Raw genomic sequence first — 14,481 nt, 5'->3', positions numbered from 1 at the left:
CGCCGCGCCTCGTGGGGGCCAAGGTCGGGGCCGGGCGGCCGGTGGAAGCCGCCTCGCGCGTGCATCTCGGGGGCCGAATCTCCCCCTCCTCTTTGTGAGTATCGGGGGACACTTGGGGGGAACTACCCCGGGTCCCTTCCCCTGCGGCGGGGTGGGCGATCGGAGTCCCTAGGGACCGGACCCGTCGTCTTCGTTCTTTGGTTTGAGGCACAGTGTTTGGGGGGCGAGCGGCCTGCGCCCGGGTCTCGGCCGTCCCCGAGGGTTCCGGGGGCGGGGGGCAAGCCGGGACGGTGTCCCCCTTTATAGTGCGCAGGACGGGTGGTGGCTGCGGCTTTTTCCTGCTGGAGAGAAGTGTCCCTCACTCCGTGTGGTGCGGGGGACCTTGGTGGGAAGGACCCCGGGACCTGCGGACAGGAACCCGGTGGGGAGAGAGCTGGGACCCTCCGCACTCGCACTCGGACCCGCTCAGGCGCCTGGTCCTCCGACAACGCCCTTGGGACTCGGACCTAGCACCCTGCTGCCGAAGAGGCGGCCGCACCCCCCTGGATTCTGGACGCCGGGTGTTCCGACTCCGCGAGCCCTGATCCCAAGTCACGCCAGCAGAGGTGGGAGGAGGTGGCTCGTTTCCTCCTCCGCGGGGACTTCAGCGTGTCGTTTCACGTTCAAAGGTTGGGACCCTGCCCCCAGGCCTGGAGGGGCGGTTCCTCCGCTTCCTCCCGTCGCACCCCCAGAACTTATAAAGCCAAGGCACCTGAGGCTTCAGAACAAAGGACGGAGCGCCCAAGGACCACTCCCGTCGCCCGGCTAGCTCAGTCGGTAGAGCATGAGACTCTTAATCTCAGGGTCGTGGGTTCGAGCCCCACGTTGGGCGGTTGCACCTTTTGGGCTTCAGCAGGCTTTCAACATGTCCTACCCCCCTTTAGAGCGATTTTCCTGAGAAAACAAACTTCCTGGTTGCTCATTCTATGACCAGAGAACACGGCTCGTGGGTGGAACTTTTACCCTCAAGGGACACATTCTGAGACACTTTAGAGTTTTAGTTTTTACAGGCGGTGGTGGCTTAAGCCTTGAAAGGCAGAGCCAAGGCTACAGGGGTAGGTTCCTATAGGTGGGGTCTAGGTCCTTTCCCCTACGGACTGGGTCCCCCCGGCTCGCTCAGAGGCATGAGTCTGCTTTGGGTCAGTCGGGATCAGTCGGTGGGACCTCCTCCACCTCTCATCCTAGATGACACTCATACACTACACCTTCTCCACGGGCAGGTGACGAGGTTGTCGGACCGCAGGGTAGGCCCAGATGGGGGTGTTGGAGGGGGAAGCATCAGATGTGCGCACCTGGGAACCCAGAGCAAGAGATGATCTGTCTCCAGAGGAGAAGGGGAGTGGGCACAGGGTGAGGCAGGAAGGGGACACTGACCCAGGAGGCAATGTCCCATTGTCCCAGTAACTGAGGGTCTGTTGTCACACCCTGGTTCTGCCAGAGAAATAGACTTTGATTTCTACTCTTCCTGAGGCTTTGATTTCATGCCTCCTCCACTGTCAGTATCTTCTCGGTGAGCAAAGGTTCTCGAGGCCGCCCGCACTCCAGAGCCCCAGTGGAAGGAAGGTGACCCACCTGCTCCTCCCAACTGGCCTGGGCCCTGAGCATCTATCTGCGGCCCCACATAGACCCACACCTGGTCCCCTGACCCCGGAGGCCTCCACAGTGTGGGAACTAGGTGAAAGGGGCTGAGGATCCTCTCTGGTCCACCTGCTCAGGGGCCGGGTTTGGCTTCCTTTTGAGACTCTACTCTTATCCCCACTAAGGCTGCTGCCCTTGAGGAAGGTGAGCTGAGACTCTTACCTGAGGGACACGGCCCGAAGTCCTCCCTGGGCCCGCCTTTTATAGCCCTGAACCTGTGGGTTTAACCGAGGCCTTCATCGAGACATTGTGGGCTCCCAGCTTGAACAGACCTTACCATCTGTTGTGAGGCCCATAAACCTGGAACCCATAAAAAAAAAATAACCCAGATGGTACCCCAAGATGTGGCCTCCGGGCATTTCCCAGACACATTGTATTCAGGCCTCCGGAGTGAGATCTCTCCCCAGCCCTCAGTAGCTCTTTGGGACACCCTGGCCCTGCAGAGATGGACAGAGAAAGCCAGGAGCCCCGGCGATGGTGAAGACAGCAGAGGGAAGAAGGAACAGACATGTTTAGAATGAAACCTGACCCCAGTGACAGGGGCCAATTTCTGGAGCTTTCTGCTCTCCCCACCCAAATGCAGGTGGCCCTACTCCCTCTGTGCCTGCCTTCCTTACTCCAGCCTGGTAGTGCTTCCCTCCAGGGAGACCCCCTCCAGTGTCTGGGAGACCCTGTCCCTGTTCACAGCCCTCCTGTCGCTGTGATAGCCTTGGCAGGTTAGTGCCCACTGTGTCCCAGCCTCAGGTCTGGCACAGCCAGAAGAATGCAAGGCTCCAGGCCCCACAGCACCGGGGGCAAGACCACTTGCTTCCATGGAAGGAAGAGAGGCACACGAAGTAATTGTTCGTCTAGGGACCCACAACTTGCTTTGGGAGGGAGAAGTCCTGGATTCAAATCCCGGACAAGCCTGATCTCTTGTCCGCAGGACATTTGAGGGTGGGGGGATGGAATGGTGGGTCCCGATTCTAGGTCCCTTTACTTTATGATAGAAAGCAAATGGGTTGAAAGGGGAGAGGGTAGGGAGAGGGGGGTGCTGGTGCCCTCCTGCCCCCCCCCATTGTCAAGGTCCCATTTTGTGTCACTGTGGATACATAGAGCTGACCCTTGTCCCTGATGTGCATCCACACACCCTTGCACAGGCTCCATCCCTGAACTTCAGCCTCAGAGGAACTCTGTGCTTTCTGGAGATATCCGCATGGGGGATTTTCCATGGCTTGAACACACATTCTGGGCAGTTCTTTTAGGGCTGTAGGAGGGCTATAGGACTAGGCTCCACTATTTCCGAGCTGGACCCCACAGATCTGGACCCACAAAACCCAGCTTCTCAGGGACCTCAGTTTGCCCATCTGTGAAGTGGGGGTAAACTCAGCTCATGACTCAAAGATTTGTTTGGAATATTAACTTACTTAACCTTTTTTTTTTTTTTTTTTTTTGTAAAGCATTTAGAACAGCGCCCTGACACGGCAGCACTCACTCCTGTCCCCTCTTCCCGTCTGCTTGCTGGCCCCAGCCTTCCTGCCTGACCCAACCAGGCAACTCCGGGCTGGTGGAAGCCCAGGTTTTCTCTCTGAGGCCCCTCTTAATTCTCTCCTTTCGTGCCTCTTCTGCTTTCCCACTTCACACTCCTGACCCCTTTGGGGAGGAACCTGAACATTCTCTTGTCCCAAATTGGCAGACCCTGGCTCTGCCCCGCTCCCTGTGAAGCAGCTGGATCCCAAGGGCTGAACTCAGTGTCAGAGTTCAGCAAAATATTTCAAGGGAATGAGGAATCGAGGGGTTAAGCCTGTTTTCCACCCCACCCCCCACCCCCAGAAGGGGGCCCAGTGTTAAGTAGTTTGTGAGTCCCAGTATCGGTTCCGTCTCCCCCGCCCACTCCCACCCAATTTAGAGCGTTTCAGCCCAGGGAGACAGGCGCGGCTGATTGGGGGCAGACCATCGGCCCCGGCTTGGACCCACTGCGGGTGAGCTGTGCCCCTCGCAGTCCACCCGGGACACAGCTGCAGTGCGTTTCCTTCACTGGCTGCAGGCTTGGGGGGGGGAGGGCAGCCCTCCCCTGCGCGCCGCCGAGATCGCGCCGCGTGACCGGGAAGCGGCGGGCTCGGGGCCGCGCCGGGGCTGCTGCGCCCACAGCCACCCTCGGCCTGAAATCTGACTGCAGCCGCGAACCCGCGAACCCACAGGGCCGGCTTCACAGGTGCACACGCTCACAACCGGGCTATCGGGCTGATGCCAGCGTTTGCACCTGCGTCAGCTGCGGAAGGGGAAGAGGCGGCTGCATCGTGGCGGCTCGTTGGTCTAGGGGTATGATTCTCGCTTTGGGTGCGAGAGGTCCCGGGTTCAAATCCCGGACGAGCCCGCTCTATTTTCCCTTCCGCATTTCCAGCGGATCAGGGCACCCACCAGTTGGAGGCTCCTGGTGGCACCTAGGGTTCCGTGAGACGCAGACGGTCAGGGTCTCCCGTGGCTGGGACCCCGCGGTAACCCCGGAAGTTAGAGAAGTAAGGTACTTAAAATAAGGGAAAGTGTCTCGTGGGTACGGATGATACCCGCCGAAGTCCCGGGTGAGTCCTACTCTTATTTAACTTGATTTTTTTTTTTTTGGTGGGGGAGGGGAGACAGGGAGAGAGATCCGGGGTCCCGTGGGCAGGATTTCAGACCCCCGGGCGTGTCCAGATAGGAGCTGAGGGACATTCGCGCCGTGGCGGGTAGGCGGCCAGACAGCGCAAAGCGAACCCGCACGCNGGCAGACGGTCGCTGGCCGCCCGGCTTAGTCAGACTCGTGGATTGGAGGCCCCACGGCGGAAACTCGACTTCTTGGTTGGATCTCGCCGGGGCGGGAGGGGGAGAGCGGCCGGGAGGAGCGGCGCGGGGGCGCCGGAGGCCACCGTACCGGGGGCACGCAGGAACCGCTGCCCACTTTGTGGGCCCAGGGAGTGCTAGGTTCCCTCCACGGCCACGGATGAACCTTGGCCCTTCTCCACGAGCCCGAAGCCGGAGTCCCTTCCCCGCGCGGCTCCGCCGGCCCCGCCCCGGACGGCCTGTCAGTCACAAAGGGGAGACTGGATGCGAGCCTCCGCGCGGCTCGTTGGTCTAGGGGTATGATTCTCGCTTAGGGTGCGAGAGGTCCCGGGTTCAAATCCCGGACGAGCCCTCCTTTTGCGCCCCGGTGTATCAGAGAGCTGGCCTGACGGGGGAGGTAACTAGAAAAAGGCCTCCAGCTGCCTGAGTGCCGCCCACCGCTGCTTTTAAAATTTAATCGCGGCCCAGTCGCCAAAGCGTTGACAGAGCCACGTCACTAAGTACCACTTTGTTGGTCGGAGTTCGAGGCACCGGGGTGGGAGAAAGAGGTCCTCCCTTCGGGTTCACTGGGACCCCTTTCTTCTCCAGTCGGACGCCTTTGGCGCGGTGAGGCGGGGCCCCCAGCGCGGTCCCGGGCTCGGGAGTGCGGGAGCCGGGGAGCAGGCCAGGAGCTTCTGGCATTTGCAGCCTGGTGGGAGGGGTCAGCAGACGTCAAGGACGTCACCCCTCACGTGGGCGTGGCCTCCCGGAGCCCCCTGCCCGGGTCCCCTCCCCCCTTTTCTGCAGCTCGGGCTGTGTGTGGATGGGAGTCGCCTTCGCGGCACGACAAACGGACCGGGTCGCACCAACACAGAGAAGTTGGAAAATCTAAGCATTTGGAGAACACTAGACATATTGGTCTGAGCCTATGAACCCATGTGGTTACGTTTCCACTCGTTGCCCCACCAAGTAAAAGGTCTAACAGATGTTAGCACTTTATTTTTTTTAATAGTTTATTGTCACGTTGGTTTCCATATAACACCCAGTGCTCATCCCCACAGATGTTAACACTTTAAAACTGTATTAGAGAATATCTTGCATGTGTGACTAAGCCTAACAAAACCTTGTTCAAGAGCTCTACAAGGGTGGACATCTGTTCTGCAGAAGCTTGAGGCAGTGATGCCTCCAGGCACCAAATTCCTGTAAAACACTCCACTCCCCCCCCCCCCCCCCCCCCCCCCCCNCGCACACTCCCCTGGGAAGGCACCTTTCCTTCCAGTACCTGGAACTGAGGAAAGTGGGACTCAGGGGACAGGGATGAACTCCAGCCTTTCCCTGCTTGTCCGGCCTCTGGGCCCAGGGAAAGCACTTTTGTGGAGTTCCAAGTGCTTGCCAGCAGATGCCTTCAGCACGTGTGGAAAGAAGACTGCCAAGGACTTCTGTCTCCTAGAGGATCTGAAGGTTGGTTCCACTGGAGAAAAGGAACCAGAGAACGTGGTGGTGGAGAGGACCATGGTGTTGGACAACTGTTTGTGGCATGGTCTTCCGTTTTGATTAGGATGGTGAGTTTGAGAGCACGCCATGAACCAAGGATCGTGAACAATCCAATTCTGTGTACTTGAGGACCAATTGGAAAAAAAACAACCACCCTCAAGTAGAAGATTTAATTTAAAGTGACCCATGAATGGTAAGTCCTTGAGCCCCTGGCAGAAGTAAGCAACAATTTTCTGTGGAAAGATATACTTTTATTCTAGATCTCATAGAATCCCATACACAAAGAAATTTACAAGGGAAATGGACAACTTACAAAACAAAACAAACAAGAACAACAAGGAAATAAGGCACCATGAGCAACAACCAATGAACAACAAGCAATAGAAATAAAATTGCAAAGATTTCAGCTGCTGAGAATATAAGACACAGATGATAATACAACTATTCTTAATATGTGTACATAAGTGAAGACCAATTAAAATATCTTTGAGAACAGAAACTATGTAAAATGCTCCAGAAGATTGAAAAAAAGATCTAAATTCTTCTAAAAATAAAAGTGCCAAACAAGCAAAACAAAATTCAATAAATGTATGTAAAGTTTAAAAGGGTGGAGAAATAGTAAACTAAAAATAGGTCAAAATATATAATACAAAAACCTAAAATACCTCAATATGATTGCAGATTAAGCAACACACCTCTAAAAGTTCCATGAGTTATGGAGCAAATTACAAAGAAAGTTCAAAGAAATGCGTATTTTGAAATAAATGACAGTGAAAATGCTGCATACCAAAACCTGTAAGACATAGCTAAAGCAGTAGTTAGAGGGAAATTGATAGTCTTAGATGCGTATAAAAGAAAAGAAAGGTTGAAAAGTAATGTCAGGAAGTTAGAAAAAGAACAGTAAAAGTAACCCAAAGAAGTTAGGACAAGGGAAAAAATAATGCCATGAAATCAGTGAAGTAGGAAACAAGCATACTATAGAGATTAACAGCAAATCCTGACAGAGATCTTGAAAAAAAGTTGTTGATAAAACTTTGCAAAAACTGATTTAAAAGTGAAGAAGGCACATACAACCCATATCAGAGATAAAAATGACTTCACAGTCATCACCTAACTTAAAAAGATGATAAAAGCTATGTTAAACAGCTTTGAGAAATTTAGAAAAAGATATCATTCTTTGAATTAAAAAACATGCCTTAATGGGATCAAAATGGAATAAAAATGTAAGTGATCTTTAATAAAGAAAATGAATCAATGGTCAAAAATTATCCTCCAAAGAAAATTCTTGACTCAGATGGCTTTAGTGGAGCATGTTACCAAACATTCCAGAAACAAAATCTTTCAAGAATCGAAGACCGGATCCCACAACACATTTTGTGAGGCCAGCACAACTCTGATATGAAAACTGAACAGCAGGCAAGAGAATTTTAAAAGCACATAACGTAGAGTTTCATGAAGATGGATGTAAAATCTGAAACAAAATACTAGCAAGCCAAATCTCATGACATATAAGAATGATATACCATGGCCAAGTTGAGTTTATCCTAGGGAATGCAAAGTTGATCTGAGATTAGAAAAATCTATAGATGTATGCCACAAATTCAAGGAAAAGTATTCAATACAATCTAACTTCCATTTATGATTCTCTAAAATTCTTAGTACGGGTGCCTGGGTGGTTCAGTTGGTTAAGTGTGTTACTCTTGATTTTGGCTCAGGTCATGATCTCCTGGTTGGTGGGTTCAAATGCTGCTTGGGCCTCTGCATGGACAGTGCACAGCCTGCTTGGGACTCTCTCTCCCCCTCTCTCTGCCCCTTCCCCGCTCGTGCCACCCCCCCCCCGAATAAATAAATATTAAAAAATTCTTAGTACACTAGCAAAAGGAGGTTAATACCCATAATTGCCAAATTATCTACAAAACACGACAGCAAACTTCATACTGGATAGTGAAACCTTGGCAACGTTTTCTTTGAGGTTGAAGGTACAAGGATGCAGACACTCTTTCTATTGAACATTTTGGAGAACCTGGGTCACTCATACATTGTTACCTTCGTGCGGCCACTCTAAGAAACAACGTGGCAGTTTCTTTAAAAAGGAAACCGGTAACTACCATATGACCCAGCAGTTGCACCTTTGGGTATTTATGCCAGAAAAAACGAAGACTTATGTGCACACAAAAACCTGTACTCGGTTGTTTATAGCTGTTAGTATTTGTAACAGATAATCCAGCTGTCTGTCCAGGGGTCAGTAGTTAAACCAGGGGGGTACGTCCGGCTCTAGGCTTTCTCTCTGCGCCTCTGGCTCCCGCCCCTTCACCCAGCGGCGGCTGCTACTCCGCCTAGCCTGACGCCAGGCCAGGGTCCCAGGTCCCAGGCGGGTTCCCCAGCTAAAAGCCCCAGGGGAGGGAGGTGCTGGGCGGTAGCCCCCTTGCTGCAGCGGGGGCTTCCTGTGGGGCCCAGGGTACTGTGGCTACGGAACTGCCCCCGATGCTTCGTTCCAATTCATTGCTTAACCTAGTTCCCGTCAACTTCAGATCACCACACCGTGTACTGCCGTGGGGAGGGGCGCCCGGCTAGCTCAGTCGGTAGAGCATGAGACTCTTAATCTCAGGGTCGTGGGTTCGAGCCCCACGTTGGGCGGCTTGTTTTCTTCGTTTGGACCATGAAACTCGGCAGGAGGTGTTTAGGGAGCCGTGTGTGGATGCACCACTGGGCGCTGTGTTTTCACGCAAGGCGACCCCCTGACCTGGAAGCCAAATGACACCAAGACACCGAACGCTGGCCCTGGTTTTTGCCCCAGGGTGTCGCCAGTGTGCTCCTGATGAGAGCAAGGTCTGCAAAGTGACCTCAGGGAGGCGCAGGGACGCCTGGACCGTCTGCGTGGCCTCGGGCTCGTTGTTGCGTCAGCGCTGGGGCCACCGGATTGGGGGGCGTGAGGGGGCTGCTCCCCGCTCTGATCGGGCTCCCTCTGGCCCACCCGCTTCTGAACTCAGCCCTTCTCCGCGGGTCTGAAACCCGAAGCTCCTGCTCGCGTCACTTCCTCGGTCCAGCCTGTGCCCCCTCCGGGGCCCACGCAGTCATAAAGAGAGTCAGAGGCCACTTTCTCCGCGGCTCGTTGGTCTAGGGGTATGATTCTCGCTTAGGGTGCGAGAGGTCCCGGGTTCAAATCCCGGACGAGCCCTGGTGCTTTTGCACAAAAACTTCTTAGAGATTGAGGAAAAAACTTCTTAGAAATGGAGGAACTGCCCCGGGACCTCAGCCACTGGGCGTGGAAACAGGACCTTGCAAGGGAGGATTGAAAGAGAATCTGTAAGAGCCGCCAGCTGGTTCCGGGAGCTTTAAAGTTTTTTAATTGGAATCCTGGGGCTCCAGGGGTGCAGGCTTTCCCAGGCAGGGTGCTCCTCCCGCCGCTGCGTCCGGTTAGTCCGAGGCTAGTAGATGGGGGAGGGGAATCCGTGAGAAGCAACGCTCCCCACAATCACAAGTCCAGCCATTTCCGGGTGGCATTCAGACGCTCCCTGCTAACCATCCAGGAATTTATAGGCCAGCAGGACTGCGGGGGCAGAGTGGGGTGACGGCACTTTGGGGAGCTGCCCGGGCCCTTCTGCCTTCTCTTTCCTCCCCCGCCTCCCCCCACCTCCTCCCTCTTGTGCCCTCTGCCTTGGTCCCAGAGCCCGCCGGTGGACCGAGTGCGGTCATGGCTAGGGGCCTGGGCCTCTCTCTGAAGTCAGGCTATGAGGTCCAGGCGACTNTTTTTCCCCTAAAGAGTTCCAATCCCGGGGAGCTGCTTTCCATAAAAGGTGAAGGCTCCTGCATTCTGGGCAACCGTGGGCCAAATCTCAGGCCAAATCTCAGGCCGAATCTCTTTCTTCCAGAGCCATGCAGGCCCCCGATGCTGTCTGGCGAGTCAGAGTTCCCGGGGGGAGTCATCTCTGTCCCAAGGTTTTTGTTTTGTTTTTGTTTTAACCTTTATTTATTGTTTTAAAAAATTGTTAACAGTTTTTAAGGAAATTGCTACAAAGAAAAACCCTGCAAGAAAGATTTGCAGTTTCCAGTCACACAAATGGGCGGGATTTGGGGGACCAACCCTCTGGCTAAAAACAACGGAAAAACAAACACACTTAAAAGCGATGAAGAGCTTTGGAGAGCTTAAAAAAAAAATATCCCTGGCCACATTGAAATGGATGTGGAAAACCAGAGGGGTGCGCGGATCCCCCAAACCTGTGGGACGCACCGAGGGAATTTGCCGATCTGCGCAAACATGAGTCAAAGGCAGGGCGCGGAACTTGCTGCTGAGTTCGCCCTTGAACCTGTGGCCCCGAAAGAGAAGGATGCACGGAAGACCCCTGTCCCACCCCCACGGCGCCAGCTGCTGCAGGAGAGCGCATTACCTGGGCCTCGCCTTCTCCCGCCTGCTGCTAAAATGATTTTAAATAAAAGGTGAGCGAGGGCGGAGACCTCTCCCACCAGAAGGGCGAAGCACCCCTCGCTCCCTCGCAAGAGCAAGGACCCCGCATCGACGACGCCCTAGTGGGCTTCCTCTGCAGTGTAGGCAGCGGCAGCCCAGCCGGTGCCTGCTGTCCGTCCTCTGGGCCTGTGGTCAGTTGGCCAGGACAGGAGGGACCAAGGAGAACAGGAAACGCGACATTCAATGCAAAGGGTGCTGATTCGGTTCTGGATTTTCTTTTTTAATCCACAAAGGACGTTAATGGAGGAAATTCGAATATGGGCTGCACGTTAGATAATCTTGTTGCACAAATGATAAAGGATAAATTCAGAGGTGTGGCGATGGGAGGTTCTGAGGTCCCTGGAGTTCTTAGGGCGATGGGGAGAGAATCTTGAGCGGCTCCAGATTCTGCTGATTTTTTTTTTTTAAGTCATTGGATAAATTACAAGCCTCCGTGAATAATTGGGGGGGAGTGTTACGAGGAAATTTGCAGGGTGTGTGTCCACAATACCCGGACTTTCGGCTCCAGGCAGCCCTAAGCGGAGGCGTCCAGTCTGGTGCTTGGTGCCAGCTCTCGCACCCAGCCTGGAAAGGTGAGGGCCCAGCGTGGAGTCTTCCGGGATCTCTCCGTCCCCTGGACGTTAGCCGAGCCCGGAGTGGTGGCACCCAGTGGCGGATCGCAGCACAGTAGGCTCTGGTTTCGGCCTGCGGTTGAGCCTCAGAGAGCCCGGAGGGTCGTCCCCCACTGCACGCTGTGACGGCCGCACCGTCTACCTCCCAGCCCAGCGCCCAGCTGGGTCACTGGTCATGATGGGTCCGGAGAGGACAGCACACTTATCAACCACGCAGCCCAGTGGCCAGGCCCGCGCCCCACCGCCTGAGCCAGCCAGAGACCCTTCTGCGCTCTGAATCCATTCCTCCGGAGAAACAAGTGTGTTTCTGAGCAAGGGACTCCTTCTGGAGGAAACAGAGAAGCCAGACTCTGCGAAGCCTGTGCTGGAGGAGCCGCAAGATCGCTGGCAGAGGACGGTGCAAGGGGGGGCTTTGCGGGTAGGGGGTGTTTGTTTCCTTCACTGCTGTTTCTGGAGGCTGGAATACACACTGTACAAACTCGGCCTGATCTCGCGTAAAAACCCAAACCAATCTTTGGAACACTTGTCAGCCACTAAGGAAGCATGCTGGCAGCTGCCCCAGTGGCCTAATGGATAAGGCACTGGCCTCCTAAGCCAGGGATTGTGGGTTCGAGTCCCATCTGGGGTAATAGGTTGGGCTTAACCTTTAAATAGGGACGGGTTGTTTTAGATTGTAGGAATCCTACACGTGGTGAGAAGAAACCTGTGAAACTCAATAAACTTACTCCTTATAAGTCTAGAGATTTAATAACAAGGGAACCAAGCAATGTACTCCTACTATTCACACTTATAGGTGCCCAAGGTTAATTGGGCAAGTAACATAATGTTGTTCAACTTAAAAAAGAGCTTCCATCTTTCTTGCTGGACCTCAAAGATTCCAGTATGAGAAAGGTGTGTGATCAGTTGTTTTTAAAACCGTGCAGGCGAGGGGAGGAAAAAAAAAAAGAGACTATAGCAAAATCCAAAGTGTGTAATTAAAAAGGTAAACAGAAAATGTAGAGAACAGACATTTGCACCTGTGATATATGAATGTCAGAATTGAATGGGCGCTTGGAGAGAATTGAGGTGACACAGGCCAACAATAATGTTGGCGTGATCTGGGTTAAGATTATGGGTGATTTTCTATGTAGGGTTCTGTTATTTCAATATAATTACTTCTGTGACTTTTTATAGATCCTCCAGGGTCTCACTGTTAGAATCTCAATGTCAGTCCAGGATTTGGGGTCTAGCAAAATATGTCTTTGATTGCCATGTGACTCAGCTCATCAAGAATTTATCAAGAAGTTTTAGAGATTATGAATGTGTATGCACATAACATAATTCTCAAATACATAAAGCATAATTTTTTGAGAAACCTCTGTATTGTTCCATAGTAGCTGTACCAGTTTGCATTCCCACTAACAGTGCACAAGGGTTTCTTTTTCTTCACATGCTTTTTGGACTGGAAGGTCCCATGCCAGGCTTTTGAGTTTGCTCAGGTGCCTGGTCCAGAATTAAATCTTAAGACTAACCACCTCTAGTCCACCTCTAGTGCTCTTTTTTTTCCCCCTTCCTTTTCCTTTTTTTTAAAATTTTATTTTAGAGGGAGAGAAAATGGATCCATGGGGGGAGAGGGACAGACACACACAGAATGAGAGAGAGAGAGAGAAAATATTAAGCAAGCTCCACCCTCAGCACAGTGCCTTACACAGGGATCAATCCCACAATCCTGGGATCAATGACGCCAGTGGAAATCAGGAGTTGGGAACTCAAAGACTGAGCCACCCAGGCACCCCCTCTATCCCCCATTAAATAATGAGAGTGAGCAGGGTTAGTAGCCTAACAGGGTAGAGAGAATCTGTCATCCTTGAGAAGATGACTGGTGTGTTTATGTTCAGGTTAAATGTTGGTGTGCTCTATTAGGCTGCAGGCCTGGAGCCTGGTGAGGGACAAAACAAAAATGAAAAACAGCAATTTCCTTGGATGTGGAATCTGACTTCCTTTTTTCTTCTGTCTTAAAAATTAATTTTGGGGGCATCTGGGTGGCTCAGTCAGTTAAGTTACCAATTCTTGATCTCAGATCAGGTCTTGATCTCAGGGTATTTTTGTTTTTTTTTTTAAATTTTTTAATATTTATTTATTTTTGAAAGACAGAGCAGGAGTGGGGGCGGGGGGCAGAGAGAGAGGGAGACACAGAATCCGAAGCAGACTCCAGGCTCTGTCAGCTCAGAGCCTGATCCAGGGCTCGAACCCACGAACCGTGAGATCATGACCTGAGCTGAAGTTGGACACTCAACCAACTAAGCCATGCAGGCGCCCCATCTCAGGGTATTTTTGGATGCCTTTGGGACCTACAGCTTATGGAAGACACAAGCTTCCAGAGGGGGACACGTTCCTGCCGTGTGGGTTTTGTTGTCGAGCCCCTGCTTTGGGATCCTGGACCTTAAGAGTCCCTGAGCCACCTGCTGACTGGGAGACCTGGGTAAAATCCTGCTGGGCTGTGTGCACTTCTCCTCCAGCCATCAGTCATTGTTGCGCAGGCTGTATCCTCACGGTTGTGCCTCACAATCTTCTCTGAGTAGAAGTGGCAGACTTGTGTGCCCAGGAAGCTCAGTCAGTAGAGCATGAGACTTAATTGCAGAGTCACGGGTTCAAGTCCTTTGATGGGCATAGGCTTCCTCTTCTGCTTGGCGCTAGGCAGAAGAAGAGGGTGAGAAAGTCAATTTTCCTTAAATACATGCCCAGTGGATGCCTTTGAATGAACTTCTTCAGTTAGCAAAACTCAGAAAGATCTTTTGATGTGCATAGTACCATATCATTTAAGTTAGATGTATTATACTCTCAATCTTAGCATTTTTGACACTGTGAGGCAGATCATTCTCTGTTGTAGGGGGCTATCCTGTGCAGTGTGGAATGTTGAACAGCATTGTTGCACTTCATCTTCTAGATCCCAGTAGCACCCCCATAGTTGTGACAACTAAAAATATCCCCATATGTCCAGTGTCTCATGGTTGTGAGCCACTTGTCTAGAGAATCAAGCCCATAAATATTGATGCAAACATTTCTCATGTGAGATTGGATAGGAGAGCTAGTTTGGTACACGGCCAGGTACAGGGCAGGTCGGAACTCAGCCCGCTGTGGCCAACCTAGAAGGCAGCTTGGTAGGGTCAGGAAATGGGCTATGTACAGAGGGCTAAACAAATTAGTTAATATATTGAGGCTAATGGGAGCCAGATTTCTCATTGATGGAGCTTGAAAAAGAGAAGGCTTCCATAAATCCTGTGGGGTTTTATTGGAATTGGAGGTATTAGTGATGTTATCTGATAACTTGGTAAAGGCTATGTTGCTGCGAAAGATGGTTTGTGATAGTGAATTTATAAAAGCAATTTTTGAAGTTTATTTTTAGGGAGATAGAGAGTATGCAAATGGGGGGGGGGAGGAAGGGAGGGAGGGAAGGGGGGGGAGGGGGAGAGAGAG

At 52.3% G+C, this 14,481-nt stretch overlaps 6 non-coding genes across 6 annotated transcripts; all 6 read left to right on the top strand.

The window, feature by feature from the left end:
- The first annotated feature begins 798 nt into the window (after positions 1-798).
- Positions 799-871, top strand: TRNAK-CUU (transfer RNA lysine (anticodon CUU)). Its single transcript has one exon. It is a non-coding gene; the product is annotated as a tRNA-Lys (tRNA).
- A 3,090-nt stretch (positions 872-3,961) lies between these two features.
- TRNAP-UGG (transfer RNA proline (anticodon UGG)) lies at positions 3,962-4,033 on the top strand. Its single transcript has one exon. It is a non-coding gene; the product is annotated as a tRNA-Pro (tRNA).
- A 723-nt stretch (positions 4,034-4,756) lies between these two features.
- Positions 4,757-4,828, top strand: TRNAP-AGG (transfer RNA proline (anticodon AGG)). Its single transcript has one exon. It is a non-coding gene; the product is annotated as a tRNA-Pro (tRNA).
- A 3,685-nt stretch (positions 4,829-8,513) lies between these two features.
- On the top strand, positions 8,514-8,586 carry TRNAK-CUU (transfer RNA lysine (anticodon CUU)). The gene has a single exon. It is a non-coding gene; the product is annotated as a tRNA-Lys (tRNA).
- A 469-nt stretch (positions 8,587-9,055) lies between these two features.
- Positions 9,056-9,127, top strand: TRNAP-AGG (transfer RNA proline (anticodon AGG)). The gene has a single exon. It is a non-coding gene; the product is annotated as a tRNA-Pro (tRNA).
- Positions 9,128-11,580: 2,453 nt separating this feature from the next.
- TRNAR-CCU (transfer RNA arginine (anticodon CCU)) lies at positions 11,581-11,653 on the top strand. Its single transcript has one exon. It is a non-coding gene; the product is annotated as a tRNA-Arg (tRNA).
- The last annotated feature ends 2,828 nt before the right edge of the window (positions 11,654-14,481 follow it).

The sequence above is a fragment of the Crocuta crocuta genome, unplaced genomic scaffold (assembly GCF_008692635.1).
Source record: "Crocuta crocuta isolate KB4526 unplaced genomic scaffold, BGI_CrCroc_1.0 scaffold234, whole genome shotgun sequence".
In the NCBI taxonomy this organism is placed as follows: domain Eukaryota; kingdom Metazoa; phylum Chordata; class Mammalia; order Carnivora; family Hyaenidae; genus Crocuta; species Crocuta crocuta.
Note: the sequence above shows the minus strand (reverse complement) of the source record. Positions and strands in the feature narration are given on the sequence as shown.